The sequence below is a fragment of the Dasypus novemcinctus genome, chromosome 7 (genome assembly GCF_030445035.2).
Source record: "Dasypus novemcinctus isolate mDasNov1 chromosome 7, mDasNov1.1.hap2, whole genome shotgun sequence".
In the NCBI taxonomy this organism is placed as follows: domain Eukaryota; kingdom Metazoa; phylum Chordata; class Mammalia; order Cingulata; family Dasypodidae; genus Dasypus; species Dasypus novemcinctus.
Window position 1 is genome coordinate 135,820,576 of NC_080679.1, and position 22,920 is coordinate 135,843,495.

The 22,920-nt window shown below is 42.3% G+C and overlaps 1 long non-coding RNA gene across 1 annotated transcript; it reads right to left on the reverse strand.

The window, feature by feature from the left end:
• Positions 1 to 1,218: 1,218 nt before the first annotated feature.
• On the reverse strand, positions 1,219 to 21,547 carry LOC111763983 (uncharacterized). Its single transcript, XR_009186646.2, has 4 exons — positions 21,413 to 21,547; positions 21,159 to 21,224; positions 20,398 to 20,551; positions 1,219 to 2,245 (listed from the first exon to the last, which is right to left on the reverse strand). It is a non-coding gene; the product is annotated as an uncharacterized lncRNA (long non-coding RNA).
• Between the last annotated feature and the right edge of the window lie 1,373 nt (positions 21,548 to 22,920).

Sequence of the window (22,920 nt, forward strand, 5' to 3'; positions counted from 1 at the left end):
TGGATTAAAGCCCACCCTGACTCAATTTGACTTCACTTAAATGGTATCTTCTAAGATGCTACTCACAAATGAGTCCATATCTTAACTAATAATAGCACCTTCAAAGGTCCTATTGCAAATGGGGTCGCACCCACAGGGCTGGGGGTTGAGACTTAAGCATGTGTTCAGGAGATGTGATTCAGTCTCCAAAAGGGGTTTTAGAATAGACTTGCTCCCAGCCACAGGGCAGGCTCAACTTGCTAAATGCCACCCAAAGAAAATACAAATAAGCCACGATGGTAGAGCCTGCCAGCAGTGAAGAGGCCAAGGGAGCGTCTGGGCAGATCTCCTGGCCCTACTTAGAGGGAAATAACTGCTGGGGCTGTACAAGAGGTTCTGGATTTTGCTCTTGGCCTCTGGAATATCTTCTGGACAGCCTGTAATTTTCTCCTGTCAATAGAATTCTGGGTGTGGGGTATCCCCATCACTGATACATCGAACTGCCATAATCCACATTACACATCCTTTCTCCCCAGCATCCCACCTAGGACTGCATAACCAGGCTGCCCCTGCATATCCTGGGCCACCCTTTCTGAAAATACAAGAGGCTTGCACCTGGGAGAGGTGTTATGACCCTTCCCACCAACAAAGGAAGGAAGGGGAAGGGAAACAAGCAAGTTCATCTACAGACTACGTGGAACAAACTGCTGGGCATTAATCATAATTAATACTCATGGCACAGGGGAATGGCCTATGAAAACCTTTCTGATCAACTTATTTGCTATTGTCCCATTTTATAGATAAGGGTACTGAGACTCAGAAAGGGAGATGAATGAAAAACAGTTCTGTTGTAGCAACAGGTCTGTCCAACTGAATCCTAATGCCAAGCACCCCTCACTCAAGTCTGTATCTCTGGGGTTTACCTTGGGGTGATGGGAACCAACGCTGCTGTGGGCCCTCTCTGACCCCAACTGTAGGGATTTAGTGCACATAAGAGAGTCTCTGGTTTACGGTCCTAAAGAGATTGGCAATTTACAAAAGCTCTGATTAGAGATGCTGGATAAAATGCAGGATGCCCAGCTGAACATGAATTTCAGATACATAATGGACATGCTTTTGGTATAAGTTTCCTATTGCTCCTGTAACAAATTCCTGTAAATTTAGGGATGTAAAACAAAACACATTCACTATCTTGCGGTGGTGGAAGTCAGAAGTCTGACATGGGTCTCAGAGAACTCAAATCAAGGCATTGGCAGGCTGATTCCTTCTGGAAGTTTCAGGGGGGAAATCTGTGTCCTTGACTTTCCAGATTCTGGAGGTCACCAGCATTCCTTAGCTCTTCGCCCCTTCCTCTATCTTCAAAGGCAGCAGCAGCGAGTGAGGCTTTCTCACATCATATCACTCTTTTCTCCTCTTCTGCCTCCCATTTCTATATTTGAGGACCCTGATGATTAGTTACATTGGGACCACCCAGAGATACAGGCCGGGATAGGAGCATCAAGCATGGGGCATAGAGACAGGAGACACACCTGTCGGAACAAGGTGCATCCCAGCTCCCTTCATCACCCATAGGAATCCACTCTGAGATCTTGCAGAGGAGACAGCATTTCCTGTCCTATTCTGGTGCATATCCTTCCCTCTTCTGACATCACCTGGACAAAGTCATCACAGTACTAGACATCAAGTTGGGTTATCAGCCATTTCAGTTGGAATTATTCTGGACATGTATGAGGCAAGCAATCATCTCTGGAGAGGCACAAAGGTGTAAAGCCCAAGACTCTTGTCCAACTCTGAGGGACCTGAGCCGGGGACCACACACAGAGCCAGGTAGAGGGATGGAAGGGGCATCAGAGTCCATAGTGCAGGGTGGAGTACAGAGTCAAATCAGAACCACACTGTCCCTAAGGCAGGGGCAAATTGCTGTCTTCACCTTGGGGAGAGTAGTGGCCACCCACCATGCTGGGACAGGGCTCCGGGTCCTGGTGCAGTGAGTAGGGGTTCCTCAAGACCAAAGAGAAGTTTTGCCACTTCCTTAAAGGCTTGGCAGTTTTACTGTGGTGTAAGTTGTGAAATCAGGCAATAAAGGATATAAGAATTACATTGAAAACAAGAACAAATAGACATTGAGGGGGAATGAAGATGTTCTTCCACTAATGAGTACATGAAATATAGAGCATGGATTTCACGATGATTTTCTACTTGGAGGTTTCTTGTTCCCATCCTGATCTTCAAGGTTTTCTAGAGAGTTGAGGACATCAGGAGCCATCTGAAAAAATGAGACACTGTTACACTTTTGGATCCTAGGCTCTAGGCTCCCCGAGGACCACTGTGGAAACTGCTGACTGAGGAAAGTTAACTTTACTAAATCATTGCAATTAGGAGAAAACTGCTGTGGTAGGTTGAATTATGTACCCCAATTTACACATATTTTTCCTTTTTTTTCCCTTTTCTTCTACTTTTTTTATAAAGAAGATTTAGATTACATAAATGTTACATAAAAAATATAAGGGATCCCTGATGTCCCACCCACACACACACTCTCCTACACCAACATCCTTCACTAGTGTGGTACATGTGTCACAACTGATGAACACATACTGAAACACTACCACCAACTGTGGACTATACTTCACATTATAGTTTACACCCTATCCCACACTCCTTTGTAGGTTATGACAATAGATAAAATGGTCTGTATCCATCATTGCAATATCATGCAGAACAATACCAACGTCCCAAAATGTCTCCATATTACACCTATTCTCCTTCTCTCTCCCCCTAGAAACCCCGACAGCCACTGTCTCCATATCAATTACAACAGTCTTTCATTGCTAGAACATCAATGTCTATAATAGAATAAGAATAGGTCTACTTTAGTCCATTGTTCATTCCTCAATCTTGAAACATATTCTTATTTTTAATTGTCTTTATTTCTCAAAGTTACGTAGATCACAAAAAATATAAGAGGTTCCCATATATACCACCCCCCACCCCCCACTCCCACATCAACAACCTCTTTCATCACTGTGGCACATTCATTGTATTTGATGAATACATTTTGGAGCACTGCTGCCCCACATGGATTTGGAGCACTGCTGCCCCACATGGATTATTTTTAGTTAAGATAAGGCCAAGTTCAAGCAGAATAGGTCTTAATCCATATTACCAGAGGCCTCATAAGGAGAAGCAGAACATCAGCAGGTACCCAGAATAGAAAGGAGAGGATATCACCACAAAGCAAGCCTCAGAACCCCAAGAATGGCAGGAAACTATTACCAGAGGGCTACCCACCCTTGAAGGAACCCAGCCTTCTGGACTTTAAAACTGTGATAAAATAGATTCCTATTCTTTAAGTCAACCCATTGTTAGAGAAGCATGGAAAAGAAAATTTATTTACAGTTTTAGTAGCATCTCAGGAAGGAGAACCCCAGGAGGACATTTATTGGATTTCTGGCCTGGTCTGGTTTACTTTAAGGCAGATCTTGCAAGAGAAAGAACCAGTTGGAATCAGAAAGGAACCTTGGGGAAGTGGATTTGGCTCAAGCAGTTGGGCACCTGCCTACCACATGGGAATCCCACCCAGGTTCAGTTACCAGTGCCTCTTAAAGAAGACAAGACAGTTAGCTGATGCAACAGTCTGGCACAGTGAGCTGTCTCAACAAGATGACACAGCAACATGACAGAATGAGATGATGCAACAAAGAGACACAATGAGGTAACAATGAGAGACACAACAAGCAGGGAGTGGAGGCGGCTCAAGTGATTGAGCAACTTCCTCACACATGGGAGGTCCTGCGGTTCCCAGTGCCTCCTAAAAAGAAGTTGAGCACACAACAAATGGACACAGAGAGAAGACAATGGGAGGGGGGAGTAAATTAATAAAATACAAATGAAATATTTTTTAAAAATCTTTTATGATAAATTTGGATCAGTAAGCACTGAGAGACAAGGGTCTTTAAGTTAGCACAGATGTACCCAGTGATTAGTTTTGAAAAGCCAGCAATTTTATGTGGTTCCCAGTCTTGTCTTCTGGAGCAAAGTAACTCAGTTCCTTTTGTTTGGTGCAGTACTATTTGGCACAGGAAACAGAAAGGCTGTCGATTATAGTCTCAAGTACACATCTAGCTTGTAGAGAACTGATCTTAGGACAATTTAAGTTAAATAAGTAAAAATGCTTTGGAAAGTGGACTGCTTTCTTTCAGGTAATACACCTGTGCTGTTAAATCACTTCACATCTACCCTGTGGGTCAGTCACGCAGATGCTCTACACTATGCTGATTTGATCCTTTCAGTGACCAAAGAACCCAGGCAGACCTGAGTTCAGACATCACAAGGGAAGCATCTGACAAGGAACAACGCCAGCTCTGAAGCCAGGGTGCTCTCGTTTGCAATCACCAGTTCTTTCCACTGCCCCCACCCCGTCCCGCTTTGGCCTGAACTGCACACCAACAAGTCCCATCCCCCAGGAGCAAGAAGAAAGCACTAGAGGCTAGGCACACAAAGATAAAAGGAGACCACAGTCCTGCATTGCAAGAAGGCTGGTGGGGAGCAAGCCTTTACCATGCAATGTGACAAGCCCAGCCACCGGAAGTCCACTTGAGGTTTTTAATTTTATGTTTATTTCTTTTATTTGTGTTCTTTTGGGGGGTGGGGGTGGGATATGGGTCATGGATGTGGGCAGAGACAGGAAGGGTAGGATGGCATCATGGAAGGTTCAACTGGAATGGGCACTTAAAGGAAAGCCCAGAGCTCCCCAGCAAAGAAAGAGAGAGGCGGCATCGTGGCAAAAGCATTGTTGTGTGCCAAGAGTAAGGGTGCTGACACCTGGTCCAGGAGGGACCTGTAGAGGATGGCTCTGTGAAGGTGAGCCAACACGTCAGTGATAGAAGACTGGATAGAGCCGCAGCCTGGAGCTGCAGAGAGCAAAGTAGGTTTAAATACCATGTTGATCTTGAGGTTTTCAGCAACAGGCTGGGTTTAAGTCTGAAGAGGCAGCCCATTCCAGGGGGAGAGTGTAGCCTCCTATGATGGGACAGATTTTGGGTGCAGTTCCGTGTGTGTTCTCAGCCATCTCCCATAGCTCAGGGGGCCTGGATCCTGCAAAGGGCCTAGATATATAATCCATCACAGAGTCAGAATGACTTTCCCTCCAAAAGCACAGTTTCAGGCTTGCAGAATGCTGGAGCCCAGCATACATAATTCATGTGTAATTATGGGGCCCAGTGCTCCAGGGTGAAACAGCTTGCCAAGTCACCAGCCACCAGCATGGTGCTACTTGCCTCGGCTTAACTGATTTCAGAGATGCTCAAGCAGAAACAGAGCCACACTTATGCTGCCTCTACTATTGGGGTGCTAAGGAGGGGGAGATGGAGGAAGGAGCAGGAGACAAGCATGCTTTCGGAAACCCTGCTGAGAAGCTGGCCCATAGCTGTGTGCCACCAGGAAATATGTTCTTGTGAGGGGAGGAGGAGTGAGGGGAAAGAGAGAGGATGGAGGGGAAAGAGAGGAGAGGGACGAAAGATGAAAAAAAGAAAGGGAGGAGGATGAAAGAGGAGGAGGGAGGAAAAGAGGGACAGGAAGAGAGAGGGGAGGAGGAGGTAGGAGAGAGGAAGGAGAAGGAAGGAGGACAAAGAGGGACAAGGAAGAAGGAGGGAATGGAGGAGGAATGGGGGAAAGCGGAAGGAAAAGAGAGGAGGGGGAGGAGGAGTAGAAACAAGGAGAAGGGGAGCGGGAAAGTTGAGGGAAGAGGAAGACGGAGGACAGCTCTTCAGAGTAGGTAGAGATTGTTCTTCCATGTATAGAAGAGATTACAAAGGCTGAGAAGGGTCAGCGAGCAGAAGATTCAGACCTTGAACTCAAGCACACCCCATGTTATTATTTGGGAAAGGGGGTTGAGTCCTTTTCCCATTGGTTTTTCATGTCAGTGCATCTGCATCTGTGTGTTCCCTTTGCATTTGTCAAAACCCAAGTTGATGTGACAAAAGACCATGACAAGGAATTCAACAGAAAGTCTGATACAGATGCCCATTCCCCAAGAAGCAGCAGAGGGTCGAATGACCCAGAGATTTCTCACTTGCTTGTTCTCCCTAAAGCAGGCTTAAATTCTCCAGGTTTTCACCAACTCCATTACTAAATTTACTAGAACCTTCAAAATCCAAACTTCTTAACGTTTATCCTCTTGAGTACGTAGTTTAAAATGCATAGGTGTTATGGAGATGTTTGGTGATAAGAAATCTCTTTAAAAATTAGATCCTCGGAGCAGAGTCTCTGGGACAGTGTTGGGTCATCACGAGGGCTGAGATTTCAGTGATCCCTTTAATTGGAGAGCCTAAGCTCATGGTCCTCAAGGTGTGGTCTCTAGACCAACCATACCAGTGTCACCCGAGATGACGGCGTGTTAGAAAGGCAAAACCTGGTGCCCAGCCTAGATCTATCCAGAGTGCAGCTGCTGAGTCCTCCAGGTGATTCCAGTCCTTGGCCAAGTGTGAGAACCACCACTACAAGCTGAGACCCTCCCCATCCTTGCCACACTTCCCCACAATCTCTGATTTAGGAAATCACACCATTAAGACCATCATCACCATCCTGAGAAACAGTATCACTGAATACTATCATAGCCCTCTATATGAAGTAGCTGGTTTTAATTGCCACAAAAATACCCTACAGATCTTCACAGATTTAAAGATAAGAGAACTGAGTCTTAGGGAAGTTAAGAAACTGTTCAGGGACCACAAGAAACGCTGAGGCCAAGCTCATGGCTACATATGGGCTGCTACACTGTGGGTGAAAGTGGAGAGACTCATCTTCCAGGGAGCTCCTTATTGGTAGGTTAAAGTAGTCCAGAGAGTCAAGTCCAGCAGTTACTATCCACTGCATCACCTAGAAGCTTTGACACTATTTCAAAGTTGGAGTCCTACCTGGAACAGTTAAAGCACAGCCTCTGAGAGGGAATTCTGAACATGAGAATGTTTCAGAGCTCCTCAGGGATTCTCATGGGCAGCTGGGGTTGAGCACCGAAAGCCCAGGCTGTCCCTGCTGAAGCCAAACTTTCTGTCTGGCTCCTGGGAATGCAACAAGAAAGAGAGGACTTGGTTTTGGATCCTTCTCTTATAGGAGAGGATAAGCTTTCACTGAACAATCCTAAGCCTGTGGCCAACTTTGCTCTGATGTAGCAAAATATGTGCCTCTTATACAGTCTAACCCAGGATTCCCAGACACACTGCCATAGAGCCTTAGAACCTTCTAGATGTGATCCTAACTTCCCAGAAGTGCTTGGGACATGCAGCAGGCATGTACCCAGCCTTCACTGCATGAACCACCTTGCGTTGGGTCTGAGTAGGTGGGTTGGAGAGAGGGATAGAGATTTCTCTCTTCTTGGGGAGCTTGGAATTAAGGCACCATGGAACATTAACAGAGAAAGTTTCCAATGATTCCCCTTAATTTTTTTAAATTTCTAGACAATTCTTTTCTAGACTGTTTTCTAGACAATTTTCTTCTAGACAATTTTGGCACAAAACCGACTGTGCCTTTCCTGGCTGAGCCTCTCAAAAGCGTGTGATGTTGAGGCGTGATGCCGGCCTGGAGGTCCTGCACAGGGTGGTTGCCGCTCACCCCAGCCCCAGCTCTGTGCCCCTGTGCGCTGTCCATTCAGGGATGCATCCACAGTGGCCTCCTCCCGGCCCTCACACAGGCCCTGCCTGCCTCCCCTGCAGGGCTGCTTGTCTGCCGCTCCTTCTGCCATCCTCTCTTCCACACCCACGGGCTCCACTGCACTTCTCTTTCAGGCCCCAGCTTAGCTGTCTCTCCACAGAAAGCTGCCTGACAGCTGCTGCCCCCAGGCTAACCTGGAAGCCTGCCCCTCGGTCGGGGTGGCATCTGCCACTTCCCTTTCCAATGTGCTCAGCCGTTTACCATTATGTATTCACATCATGCACGTGCTGGAGAGCTAGGATGGCTTTGATCTTCTTCATAGTTATAACACCAGCACCTTCCAAAGTCTATGAAACAGAGGAGGCTCTCAACAAATAATTGCTTAATGAACAAATAAACAACCTTAGGACTTGAGTGCTCAGGGTGAAAGTAAACTGTTTTAGCTTACTAGGCTGCTGAAAGCAAATACCATGAAATGGTTTAGCTTAAACAAAGGGAATGTAGTAGCTTACAGCTTTGAGGCTGGGAGAATGTCCAAATAAGGCACCATTAGATGGTGATTTCTTGCCAAAGACTGGCTGCCCACAATCCTTGGCTCCTCTGCCACGCAGTAAGGCACATGCATCACCTGCTGGTCTTTCCCTTCTCTTCCGGGTTCTTTTGTCTCTCTCTCTTTCTCTGTATTTATCCTGTTTATAAAAGACATCAGTAAGAGAACTAAGACCCACCCTGGGCCACCCCTAAGTGGAGCAACCTCATCCAAAGGCACTACATCAATAGTTCTCACCCAGAGAAAAGCACCAGCTTTAATACCATGATGGCCTAAGAGACAGACAGTCCCAAACCACCTCATAAACCAAAATACCATTAAAAAGACATTTGAGGAGTGGATGTGGCTCAAGCAGTTGGAAGCCTGCCCCCCACGTGGGAGGTCCTGGGTTTGGTTCCCAGTACCTCCTGAAAAAAAACCAGCAAGCAAAACAAACAAACTAACCAGGGGAAACCAGTGTGGCTCAGTGGTTGAGTGCTGGCTTCCCACATACAAGGTCCTGGGTTCAGTCCCCAAGCCCCCAGTACCTCAAATAAATAAATGAATGAATAAATGACCATCTGCAGGGGCCTCTGATTTCAGCTGTGACACATAATGATCTCAGAAGTCATCACTCCCATCTGTAAACAAGGAAAAGCTGGGCAAACTGAAAAGTAAATGATTTTTCTGGAACCTATTAGAGAACTGAAGTAGTAGGCAAACAATGACCGGGTAATCCAAAGATTTGTTTACGTGTAGCTGAAGGTCAAAACTAGTTGGCCCTATTAAATAGCACTTTTGAGGAATTGCTGAATGTGGACCGCCCTGGGAGAGAGAACTCGCGGGGACTGCAGGCTTTGGGCCCCCATACTGCTTTGAGTTTACCTCCAGGAAGCCTGCCACATTCTCAGGGTGAGGACCCAAACCAGATGCCCTCTTGGCTCTGGCAGGAGGAGAGTGGAATACCATGCCCAGGGCCCTTTTCATAACAAAGACCTCTCTCCAGGAAAAAAGGACTTCACAGAGCACAATTCTCAACAGGGAAAAAGGATCTCCTCCGAGTTACCAGCCTTCCTCAGCCTTGCAGTATCATCTAGGGAAGAATAATATTCAATTGGGGGCAGAATTTCAAGGAAATACATAGGGAACACTGCATTCAGGAAAAGGCATAGAAGGCAGGTGGGACAAATAAAAAGATATAAATAGGTGAAATAAGCCAGACACAAAAAGAACAAATATTGCATGGTCTCACTAATATGAACTAAATACAAGAATAAATGCATGGAGTTAAAACCTAGAGTATACTCTCCGGTTCTGTGGACTTACCCAGGTCAGTTAGCAGGGAGGTGAAGATGGTCAACTACCACACCAGGGAACCGAGAGAGTCTACAACTGCAAGCAGGAGAATCACATCCATTAGCATGTGGGATCTAAGCCCCCTCTCGATTTAGAGGTGGAGTGGACATCACCATCCCAGGGTCCACAGGATGGAAGAATAAAACATGGATAAGACTGGACTTACTGGTATTCTACTATAGAACTTTTGTGACTAGCAGTGGAAGAAATTATATCATTGATGTGGAGACAGCGGCCACAGTAGTTGCTGAGGGCAGGAAGAGGGAAGAAGAGATGTGATGTGGGGGCATTTTCAGGACTTGGAGTTGTACTAAATGATATTGCAGGGACAGATGCTGGACATTATATATCCTGCCATAACCCTCTGAATGGACTCAGGGAGAGTGTAAACTATAATGTAAACTATTATCCATGCAGTGCAGCAGTGCTCCAAAATGTATTCACCAAATGCAATGAATGTGCCACAATAATGGAAGAGGTTGTTGATGTGGGAGGAGTGCGGGGGTGGGGAGTGGGATATATGGGAACCTCATATTTTTTAATGTAATATTTTTTGTGATCTATGTATCTTTAAAAAATAAGACAATTAAAAAAATTTTTTAAACCTAGTGTATAGGTTATTAGGAGATAATAGGAAAGTTGAGATGGCATATTGATGCTTAATGTAGGAAGAAGTTTTAATTAACTTGACTGTAAAAGTATGGAAATGGATAGAATTGATGGTAACAATTTACAGTGAGTAGAACTAATGCAGCTGGTTTATAAATGAGGTTGTGACTGAAAAGAGTAGTCTAGGGATGTAAATGTCAATTGAAAGAAACGCTAGAGACTAATCTAGAGATTGAATATCACAGTGAACTCAGAGGTGAGTAGGAATTGTAATTAAAAGACAAATACAATAATGTCCTTCTGTGAACTAGAACAAATGTACATCACTATAACAAGGTGATAAGAATGTGAAGAAGTGTGGGAAAAATTAAATTAATGCAACCTATGCACTATAGTCAATAGCAATACTGTAATATTCTTGCATCAGTACCAGAGATGTACTATGTTAATAATCGGGGGTTATGGAAAAATATGGCAAATGTTTGCTATAGACCATAGTTAGTGGTAATAATCTGATGATGTTTTCTCATAATCTGTAACGAATGTTCCACAACAATGTAGTGTGTTGGTGAAGGGATATTGCATGGGAATTCTGCACACATACATGCTCGCTTTGTAAGTTCACAACTTCTCTAAAATATATATTTTTTAAAGATAAATACTGGAAAAGGAACAGATAGAACTGTAATGGTATTAGCCTCAAGACAGAGACCCGCTACAGATTGGGACTTAATCAGAAGATTTCAGAGCCCTGTTCTCTTCCCACACCTTACCACCATATCAGCAGAGATCCAGTATAATAGCAAGTTTGAGCTGAAAGAGTTGTGAGACACAGACTGCCTCTTAGTGGCAGTGAACAGAGAACACAAAAGCCCAAGGGAGAAACAAAAAGGACTCTTGAGGAATTGGAAACTGCTGGCACCTAAAACTACAGTGAAGATTAAAGCACAGCCCACCTTCTACACAAATTAACATAAATCCTTGCATTCAAGGCAGATTCGCATCAGTTCCCATTCTCCTATACAACATGTCTCACTTTCAGTAACAACAAATTACAAGACATGCCAAAAGGCAAGTAAAACACAGTCTTAAGATATAAGGTAATCATCAGAACCAGACTCAAACACAACAACGATGTTAGAATTATCAGACAGGGATATGAAATAATTATAAATAACATATTAAAGCCTCTAGTGGACAAAGTAGACACTTGCAAGATATAAATGAGTGATGTAAATAGAGAGATGTAAACTCCAAGAAAGAATCAAAAGAAATCAAAAACAAAGTGACAGAAATGAAGAATGCCTTTGATAGGCTCATTGGTAGGCTTGAAATGGCAAAGGAATGAATGAGTCAACTGGAAGATAGTTCAATATAAACTTTCCAAAAGGGGGAAAAATGATAAAAAACAGAACAGATCATCCAAGAATGTTACATATTTATAATGGGGCAGAAGAAATATTTGAAAGAGTAATGGCTATGAGCTTAACAAAACTGATGTTAGGCAAGCTCAGAGAATAAAGACAAGGTAAACACAATGAAAGAATAAACAAGAAAGCTAGTAAGAACAACTAAAACAATGAAACATATCATATTAAAAATGCAGAAAACTGAAACCAAACAGAAAATCTTGAACAAAGCTAGAGGGGTAAAAATCACCTTAACTAGGATAAGAATTACAAAAAACTTCATTTCATAAACCATGAAAGAAAGAAGAGAGTAGAGTGAAACATGTAAAGTGTTGAAAGAAATAAAACAATCTGGAATGGTACATTTAGTGAAATCATTCTTTAAAAGTGAATGAGAAATAAGGACTTACTCAAACTAAAACTCAGAGAATTAATTAGCAGCAGATGTATCCTGTAAGAAAAGTAGCTCTTCAAGCAGAAGAAAAATGATTCAGGTTAGAAACTTGGATCTACATAAAGAAAGGAAGAGCATTGGAGAAAAAACAGAGGATGGTAAAATAAGTATTTATTTGTTTATTCTTAATTTATCTAAAATATAATATTGTTTAAAACATTAATAAAAATAAAGTATTAGGTCATTATAGCACATGATTAAATGAAATTAGTGGTGACATTTGTAGTAAGAGATGGGGATGGGGAATTGGTAATAATCTGTTGTACTCTGCATTTTGGTTAATCTTTATAACGTTATTTAAAAGTGGATTAATTAAAATGTATATTGTAAACTCTAGGAAAACCAATAAATATTTTTAAGGGAGTATAATTGATATGTGAAGAGAGTAAATAAAATAAAAGCATGGAAAATATTCTGTTTAAACCAGAGACAGCAGAAAAAGAAGGTAAAAAGGTACAAAAAAAATAATAATAATTTAATGAACAAAAACAATTACAAATATGGTATATATTATTCCAACAATATCACTCATCACTTTAAGTATGACTAGCCTAAATACACCAGTTAGGCTAAAAACACAGAAACTGTGGGGTGGATGAAAAAACTAACCATATTTGGTCTGAAAAATCTGCTTTAAATATAAAGACTTAAAAAGATCAAAAGTAAAGGGAAGGGGAAAGATATTCCATGCTAAAAATAATTAGAAGAATGTTAGAGTAGCTATATTAATTTCAAGAAATCATATTGCAGAATAAGAAAGATTATAAGAGACAAATAAGGGCATCACATCATGATAAAGGAGTCAATTCTCCAAGAAAACATAGCAATTCTTAATATGTCTGCATCTCCATCAAAATACATGAGATGAAATCTGAAAGAAGAAAGAAGCATATTCACTAATAAAGCTGGGAGATTTCAGTATGGCTCTGTCAGTATTTGATATATCAAGCAGGCAGGAAATCAAGAAGATTAGAGATAACTTAAGCAGCACTATGAATCAACATGGTATAACTGACATTTATTGACTACAGATTCCAACAACCCAGCATGATAAACATGCTTCTCAAGCTCAAATGGAAAGCTCACAAGATAGACAACATTCAGAGACATAAAAAAGCACTTTAACTAATTTAAAAGGATAGAAATCAGATAAAGTTTGTTTTCTGACCACATGGGATTAATCTAGAAATCAATAACCAAAAGATAGGTGGAAAAAAAATCCCCAAATATTTGGAAAATAAACTGTATTTCTAAAAAAACTTGTGAGTCAAGGAAGAAGTTACAAGAAAACTTTACAAATATTTGAATTAAATGATAATGAAAATAAGCCCATCAAAATGTGTGGGACCCAGCTAAAGCAATGTTTTAAGGGACATGTACAGCATTAAATGTTTACATCATTAAAAAAAAGAAATACATAAAATCAATAACCAAGTGTCCACCTTAGGTAACTAGAGAAAGGACAGCAAATGGAACCTAAAGCTTACAGGAGCAGCAAATAATAAAATTTTAGCAGAAAGCAATGACATTGAAAGCAAGAAAATAGAGAAAATCCAAGGGGAAAGAACTGTCTCTGTGAATATAGCAGAGTTGATAAAAATCTAGCCCTGTTAACCAAAAATAAAATATGTCAATCTAATATTACCAATATCAGAATGATATAGGGGTCATTACTACTGAAATCATAGTCATTAAAGTAATAATATGAGAACGTTATGAGAAATTCTATGCCCATAAATTTGATAAATTAAATGAAATAGCACAATTTTTGAAAGACACAAACTGCTAAAGTAGTAATAGATAAAATTAGTAACTATGAATCTCTTAAAGAAATTGAATTAATAATTAAAATCCTTCTAAAAAAGAAAGCACCAGCCCCAGATGGCTTCCCTTGTAAATTCTACCAAACATTTAAGCAAGAAATAATACCAATTCTCCACAATCTCTTCCAGAAAATATAATCAGCAGGAACGCTTGTTAAGTCATTCTAGGTGGCCATCATTACATTAATACCAAATCAAAATAAACACCTGAAATGGAAAGAGAACTAGAAACCAGTATTTCTCATTAACTGAGATGTAAACATCCTCAACAAAGTATTAACAAATCAAACTCAACCAGGTATAAAATGAATTATATGTCACAACCAACTGGGTTTTATTCCAGGTATGCAAAGCTGGCTCAACACTTGGAAAACAATTTAATCCACTCTATCAACTAGCTAAAGAATAAAATTCATATAATCATTGATAAATAAAAGCAGAAAAATGATCTGACAAAACCTAACATCAGTGCATGATAAAACTATTATAATTCCAAATTAGGAATACAAGTTAACTTCCTCAACTGCAAAAACCTACAGTTAATATCATATTTAGTGGTAAGAGACCGTATGCTTTCCCCTAAGATCAAGAATGAAGCAGTATGTCCTTTCACCATTCCATTCAACTTCATTCTAGAAGTCATTAGCCAGTGCAAGAAGACAAAGAAAAGTTTATAAGAATTTGAAAGGAAGATATGAAAATGTCTCTACTTACAGGTGACATGATCTGCCAAAGTTTCCACAAACAAAGCTCCTACAACTAACAAACAAATACGATGAGTTTCAGAATACAAGGTCAGTATATAAAAGTTAACTTAATTCTTAAAAAACAGCAATGAACAATTGGATTTTGACAAGAAAGAAGAAAAACACCATTTTCAAGGGCACCCAAAAAATGAAGTACAGGTATAAACCTAAGAACATATATAGATCTCTGTGCAGAAAATGGCAAAACACAGTAAAATGTCCAATGAGACCTCAATAAATGAAGAGAGCCTCCATGTCAAAGGGAAGGGGATAAAAGAGGAACTTTACAGAAACCCGACAAACATGACCTCAGTCAGGTAACCAAGGTCAACATCAGCAATGATATGTCATGTTGACAGGATATATGTCCTTGGTGTGATATGAAAATAATACTTCAGTTTTGTGGTTTTCTTCCCCCAAACATGTAACCACAGTCTACTCATGAGAAAAACATTCAACAAATACCAGTTGTGGGACAGTCTACAAAATACCTCACCTAAACGCCTCAAAAGCATCAAGGTCATTGAAAACAAGGAAAATCTGAAACCAGTTACACCCAAGAAGAGTCTAAGGATATCACAACAAAATGTAATATATAACTTAGATAATATCCTGGAATGGAAAAAGGATATTATGTAAAAGCTAAGAAAATCTGAATAAAATATGAACTTTAATTAATTAAAATATATCAATATAGGTTCATTAACTGTGACAAACATACCATAATAACATAAGATATTAATAACGGGAAGCTGAGTGTGGAGTATATGGAACGTTTAACAACCTTCCTTACATAAACAACTATTCTAAAGTAAAACATTTCTTTTCTAAAAAAAAAAATCTAAATAAAATTAAAAGCACACCACCATTTATATTAGCACTCCAAAAATAGAAATAGGTATAAATCTAACAAAAATATATACAATATCTATATAAGGAAATCTGTACAATTCAGATATTCCAAAAGAATATCTAAATAACTGGAGATATATTTCACACACATGGATAGGAAAAAAATATTTTTAAGATACCAGTTCTTTCCATCTTGATCTATAGATTAAATGCAATCTCAATGAAAATCCCAGAAAGTTTTTTGTGTATACTGTCAAATTGATTCTACAGTGTATATGAAAAAGCAAATGTTCCAGAATAACCAACACAATCCAAGAAGAACAAAGTCAGAGAACTGACCACTATCCCACTACCCCAGTAATCAAGGCATTATGGTACTGGCAGAATAATAGACAGAACAATGGAGCAAAATAGAGGACCATAAATAGATCCATGCAGATGTAGTCGACTGATCTTTGACCAAGGCATTTCAATGGAGAAAGGCTAGTCTTTTCAACAAATGGTGCTGGAACCACTGGGTATCCACAAGTTAAAAAAGAATCTAGACACAGACTTACACCTTTCACAACTATTAACTCAAAATGGATCATAGACCTAAATAAACAATGCAAATTATACAGCTCTAGGGATGACATAGGAGAAAATCTAAATGACCTTGGGTTTGGGATGACTTCTTAGATAAAGCCCTAAAAGCAAAATCTGAGAGTGAACAAATTGATAAGGTGGGCTCCATTAAAATAAAAAACTTCTGCTCTGCAAAATGTTGTTAGGTATGAAAAGCCAAGCCACAGACGGGGAGAAAATATTTGCAAAACACCTATCTAGTAAGGGACTTAATATCCAAAATATATAAGGAATTCTTAAAACTAAACAATAAGACAGTAAACTAATTATAAAATGAGTAAAATATCTGAATGAGACACCTCACCAAAGAGGAGATACAGATGGCAAATACGCATATGAAAAGGTGTTCAACATCTTTTATCATTAGGGACTTGCAAATTAAAACAATGAGATACCACTACATATTTAGTGAAATAACTAAAGTCCAAAACACTGACAACACCAAATCTGAAGAGGATGGGAAAAACTGGAACTCTCATTCATTGTTATTGGAAAGGCAAAATGTCACAGCCACTTTGGAAGACAGTCTGATAGTTTCTTACAAAGTTAAACATAGGCTTACCATACAATCCAGAAATCACACTCCTAGGTATTTATCCAAACGACCTGAAAATTTATGTCTATACAAAATCAGTATATGAATGTTTATAACAGTTTTTTTCATAATAGACAAAGATTGGAAGTAACCAAGATATCCTTTAATAAATGAGTAAGTAAACCGTGGTACATCCATTAAATGGACTACTAGTCATCAATAAGAAAAAATGAAGTATCGAGCTACAAAAAGACATGGAGAAATCTTAAATACACATTGCTAAGTGAAAGAAACCAATCTGAAAAGACTACATACTATATGGTTCCAACTACATGCCAATCTAGAAAAGGCAAAGCTATATAGAGCAGTAAAAATATCACTGGGTTCCAGGGATTCTTGGTGGGTGGGGAATGAATTGTAGACTTGGAACATTTTTATGGCAGTGAAAACTATTCTGTATGATATCCTAATAGTGGATACATGAAATGCATTTGCCAAAAATCCATAGAACTCTACATCACAGAGAGAGAACCTTAATGTAAACTATGGGTTTCAGTTAATAATAAAGTATCAATATTGGTTCATCCATGATAAACAATGTGCCATGCAAATGTAAGATGTTAATAATAGGAGATACTATGTATGAGGGTGGGGGGAAGTGGGTAGGTGAGAACTCTCTGGGCTCACTGCACAAGTTTTCTGCAAACAAAACTTTCTAAAAATAAAGAATATTTTAAAATACATTAGGAAGCATTTGATTACATCCACAAAATATTCTGGATTCAAAAATGGAGCTAGGTGAAAACTAGCAGCATACATACAAGAACCTAGGAATGAAGAAAGTTTCTCCGTATGCCAGCCCCTGCTCAGCCCCTGTGAGGCATTTCTGCGATCCTCTCCACCTGTCTGTTTTTTACATGTCATAAGTGGGCAGGTAGAATGGTAATTACTTCTTCATCCAGTCTTGTGCCCCTGAACTATATGACTTTCACTTTAAACACATCATCTCAGAGCATCTCAAATTAATCCTGATTGTAGGAAAGGCAGGATGTACTAATGACACAGGTGTGCTGGAGATGTGCCCCATCAAGGTGTCGGGGACCACGATGGATCCAATAGTATCTGGGCATGTCTCAGGTCAGGTCAGTTCCAGTGGAGTTTGGGAAACTTCCTCTCCTTAGAGAGCAAAGAAGGATGAATGTGTCCTGGTCCCACTGCTTAACGTTGCCACCCCCTCCCCACTCAGTCAAGGTGGAAATACAGATGCGGCTCATGGGAAAACAGATGGCACAGGATATTCAGTGTTGCTCCTGAATTCCAACAAGCCTCTTGTTAATGCAGTAAATCTGAGCCCAAGATTGAAACCGCCAGGATAGACATAAAATGCTCTTCTTTGTCTTGCATGAAGGACATTTTCTCTTCACCCATTTCCTGAACTTTAATATTGTAAAGGCACTAAGAAGGTCTTTAGAAATACATGTTTCATCTCACATTTTAAAGAGAAAATCATCTTCCAATTCCTCTTGTGGAACTCCTAAGCCTGAAAAACATCATCATCTCTGTCTGAGCACTTCCCAACACCATCAGAGAATGAAAGAGTTGCCTTGTCCTGTGAGGATTCTCTCAGGAGTGTGCTCAGACCCAGCACACTTAAGGGGTAAAAAGTTCTGTGGTGGAGTCCTAAGTTGTCTCTCTCTCTCTACGTGGCTCAGAGATGCCTCCTGCAAATTAAATCTCAGTCAGAGATGAATTCCAGCCCAGCCTGGAGATGCCTGATATACCCAAGACCCCAATGACCTGGGGTTTTTGCTGATCGCAGGTCCCCATGCCAAACTGATTACTTGGCTCCTTCTTTTGCCCCCTTCTCACATTCATGCCTTTACGTACAGAGCACTGTCCATCAGCTTGAGTTTCAGTTTCTCAGTGGCTTGAGGACTCTGATCCATGCACTTTTGAATTCCTGCACCTGGCTACTGACCTGTTTAGGCAGAATGAGTGAGTAAAGTCCCCTGGCCTCTCAGGAACTGGAGCCTAAGAACAAGGGGTGGGTATGCATAGATGGCTTTGCCCACACTGGCTCCTTCAACGCATGTGCAATTTTTGGCCTCTCTGAGCCATCTGCAGAGCAGCTCATTTCTGAAGCCCCTGCTGCAATAGGAGGTCATCCGAGGTTCCCCAGGAGAGGAGGCCCCACCACACCCCTACAGCCAGTTATATGAAAGCTCCTGTCCCCCTGGAGCTGAAGGCACTAAGGCTTCTGCTCAATCAGACCACACATCAGGTTGATGTCCACCATGCTGGCATCCTGGACAATAATTCCCAATCGGTAGCCAAAGAAATAATGTCATTAGCCTTTTCTTGGTAAGAAGACATATTTAAGGATTTTCCCAAGACCATGGCTGTGCAGCTGTTGTCACTTTGCCTCCACCCCATGGGAGTTTTCCATATGTTAGTAGGAAAGACAGGACACTCAAGATGCTTTTGAAACAAACTCCTTGAGAAGGAGGAGCTGCACTAAAATGAGATGTGACCTTTCTACACATGCTTCTTCTGTCACTTTTACTGGACCTGTGGTTGGTGCTGGGGTTGGTGTATACTCAGGAGACCTGAATCTCTGGATTGTATATGTGACAGCCAGGCCCTGAGCCTCAGCAGACTTTCAACTCCTACCCTCTGGTTCATTGGACTTACCCCAGCCAGCTAACAGGGGGGTGAAGAAGGTCAACTACCACACCAGGGAGTCAAGAGTGCCTACAACTGCAAACAGGAGAATTGCATCCATCATCCATGTGGAATCTAAGCCCCCTCTCAATATAGAGGTGGAGTAGACATGATCATCCCAGGGTCCACAGGATGGAGGAATAGAGTATGGATTAGAGTGGACTTACTGATATTCTACTATGGAACTATTGTGATTAGTAATGGAAGAAATTGTAGCACTGATGTGGAGAAAGTGGCCATGGTAGCTGCTGAGAGTATGGAGAGGGAAGAAGAGATATGATGTGGGAGCATTTCAGGACTTGGAGTTGTCCTGGGTGGTGCTCAGGGACAGATGCTGGACATTGTATGTCCTGCCATGGCCCATTGGCTGGACTGGGGGAGAGTGTAAATTACAATGTAAACCACTATCCATGTGGTGCAGCAGTGCTCCAAAATGTATTCGCCAAATGCAATGAATGTCCCATGATGATGAAAGAGATTGATGATGTGGGAGGAGTGGGGTGAGGGGAGTGGGGCTTATATGTGGACCTCTTAAATTTTTGGAATGCAACATTTAAAAAAAATAAATAAAGAGAGAGAAGGAAAATAAATGAGCCTCTCTGCTGCCAAGGGATTACTACCCATCTTTAGATTACATCACCAGCTGGTGATGCAACTAGATAAAGACCTTGAATAAAAGGGAGAAATGGTAAAGACAAATGAGTTTATATGGCTAAGAGACTCCAAAATGAGTCAGGAGGTCATCAGAGGGGTAGCGCTTATGTCCGTCTCAGCAGGATCCCAGAGACGGCCAGGGTAGATACAGCTCCAGGTGCTGGTGCTCCTGGGGGCTGCGGAGACGCACAGGTTCTACAGTCATAACAGATGGCTCTGGACTTCAGCGCCCTGCCAGTGGGCCCTACTTTGGAATTTTTGCTCCTGAGTGTGAAGAAGTTGGACTCAGATGTGACCTCTCTATACATGCCTCTTCTGTCACTTTTACTGAACCTGTGGTTGGTGCTGGGGTTGGTATGTGCTCAGGAGACTTGAATCTCTGGATTGGCCATGTGCCACCTGGGCCCTGAGCCTCAGCAGAGTTGCAGCACCTGCTCTCTGGTTCATTGGACTTACCCAGGTCAGCCAGCAGGAAGGTGAGGAAGGTCAACCACCACACCAGGAACCAAGAGTGCCTACAGCTGCAAGCGGGAGAGTCACATCCATTCACCATGTGGGATCTGAGCCCCCTCTGGATTTGGAGGTGGGATGGACATTGCCATCCTGGGGTCTGCAGGATAGAGGAATAAAGTGTGGATTGTAGTGGACTTACTGGTATTCTACTGCAGAACTGTTGTGACTCTAGCAGTGGAAGAGGTTGTTGTATTGTTAATGTGGAGGCGGTGGCCACAGGAGTTGCTGGGGGCAGGGAGGGGGAAGAAGGGGTGTGATGTGGGGGCATTTTTGGGACTTGGAGTTGCCCTGGATGGTATTGCAGGGACGGATGCAGGACATTGTATATCCTGCCATGGCCTGCTGGGTGGACTGGGGGAGAGTGTAGGCTACAATGTGAACTGTGGTCCATGCAGTATAGCAGTGCTTGGGGATATGCTTGCCATGTGGGAACCTCTTATATTTTTAATGTGGTATTTTGTGTGATCTATGTATCTTTTTTAAAAAGACAAATAAAAAAAATTTTTTTAAAAAGAATGCTGACTTTCAAAAGAGAGACAAAAGAAAAGTGGGTGAGGTGGGAGGGCTTGTATTCATCAGCCATATCAGTGTGTGATGGTCTGCTCTTTTCCTCTTTTTATCCCGTGCTTGTCTATAAATGATCCATTTAGATTTATCAAATCACATAAATCACAGCAGTGTGTGGCAATGCGAAGTGAACACACCTGGTTTTGAAGAGGCACTGAGTTATCCTCCAAGAGTGTCCCATCTCCTTGGCACTGGGCTGCACTCTGCAAGGAGTGGCATAAAGGAATGTCATACCGACACGAGGGAGCTGTGCCCAGTGGTAGCTGGAGAGCAGCTGCACCGTTTCCACGAGCAGCCATGGCAGGAAGGTAATGAAGTCCCCAGGTGCTGTGCTGTGGATTCCCCGCCCAGCAGGCCTTCTGGGAAAGGGAAGTGGAGAAGTGAGCCTGACCTGTACTGCATCTCCGGCCAGTGTTTCGGGGGAGGCCCTGGCCCAGCTGGAAGCGTCTCCATGGGCAGGCGCAGGGCTGAAGATCAGTGGACTGCGGCCTCCTCCTCGACCATGACGCCTCTTACTCCACGGCTGTTGCTGTGTCCTAAGAAAGAGGCTAGACTGTCAGCCTCCTGTCACGAAAGGCAACACCCGGGCTCTTTCCTGGGCTCAGAGAACAGCAGGGAGGATGAGGACCCTGGAGGACCCCTGCGAGCCGCCTAGCTAGCGCTTCTGGAGAGAGAGGAGCTGCCCTTCAGTCCTTACCAGCCACCTACTCCCCATGGGGCAGCCGCGCCAGGCCCACATTTGCCACAGGGATTTCCTGGGTCCTGCTCAAGGGGTCTCCAGCTAACAACCAGCCTCTAGCCCATGTTAAGTGAAGAGGTCTCTGCTTTCCCAAATGAACTTTATCTTCCCCTCCAGACCTTGCTAAAAATACTTTTACCTTTTTTAAAGGTTTGCAAAAGCAAAAGAAGACCATCCCCGAGAGTCACCACTTTTACAGAAGGATAATTTTCCATTTTACTGAAAGGACCTCTGTCCCTGCCAAATGCCCTGCAGGTTCAGCAGAGAAGAGGCCGGGGCACAGGAGGTGATGGGACTGTGGGGTGGGGCCTGTGTGTGCCTGTTCCTCTCAATGTCCAGATCAGTGCTACGTGAGTTGGGGGCTACCATGCAGAAAGGAAGGCACAGGGCCCCTGCAAGAGCAGATGCCCCTGGACCTCTGTCTGAGAGCCCTGGCTGTGGTGAGGACGAGGTGGCCTTTTCGGAGACCCCTTCTGGTCTCTGACTTTAGCAATTTACTCTCCATCTTCGATCTCTCTTCCTCTCAATGCCCCCCCCCCCCCAGTCTTGAAGTGAATGGGAAAAACTGGCTCAGTAAGTACTTTCCAGACGCTTATAGCATAGACTTCAAATCTTGATTCTTGGAATGTGGGGATTCAAAAATCCCAGCTCTTGCCAATCAAAGCCTTGGGCTTCTGTAGTATTATCTCTGATGGGAGAAGAGTGTGTTCCTCCACCTCCAGCCCTGAGATTTTCTCCCATGTAACGTGCTCATCAAATAGAACCAGACAGAGCATTTATCCATGTGCTCCTGGATTACTTCTACTCATCATGATTGAGCAGTAGGAGACGCATCAGGTTTCAGAAACTAGAAAGTCCTTGAGTTCACAAGCCCACTGCAGGTCTTCTGATTTGTGAACCCATCCCCTGCATTATTTGACCAGGTGTGTTGCTTCCCCATCACTGGTTATTTCATTTGAATGGGGCTTTCTCATTATATGATCTGTAGCATGACGCCATGTTTTACGTCATGGCTCCTGAATACTTTCACCCTCTTTCCCTCCCCTTGAAACTGGACACAGTGACCAACTCACCTAATGTGGGGTAAATAACATTAGGCCCAGGCCTTGATAAAATGGCAACCTCCTCTTACTATCTCTTGGGACTCTTACTTTTGAGAG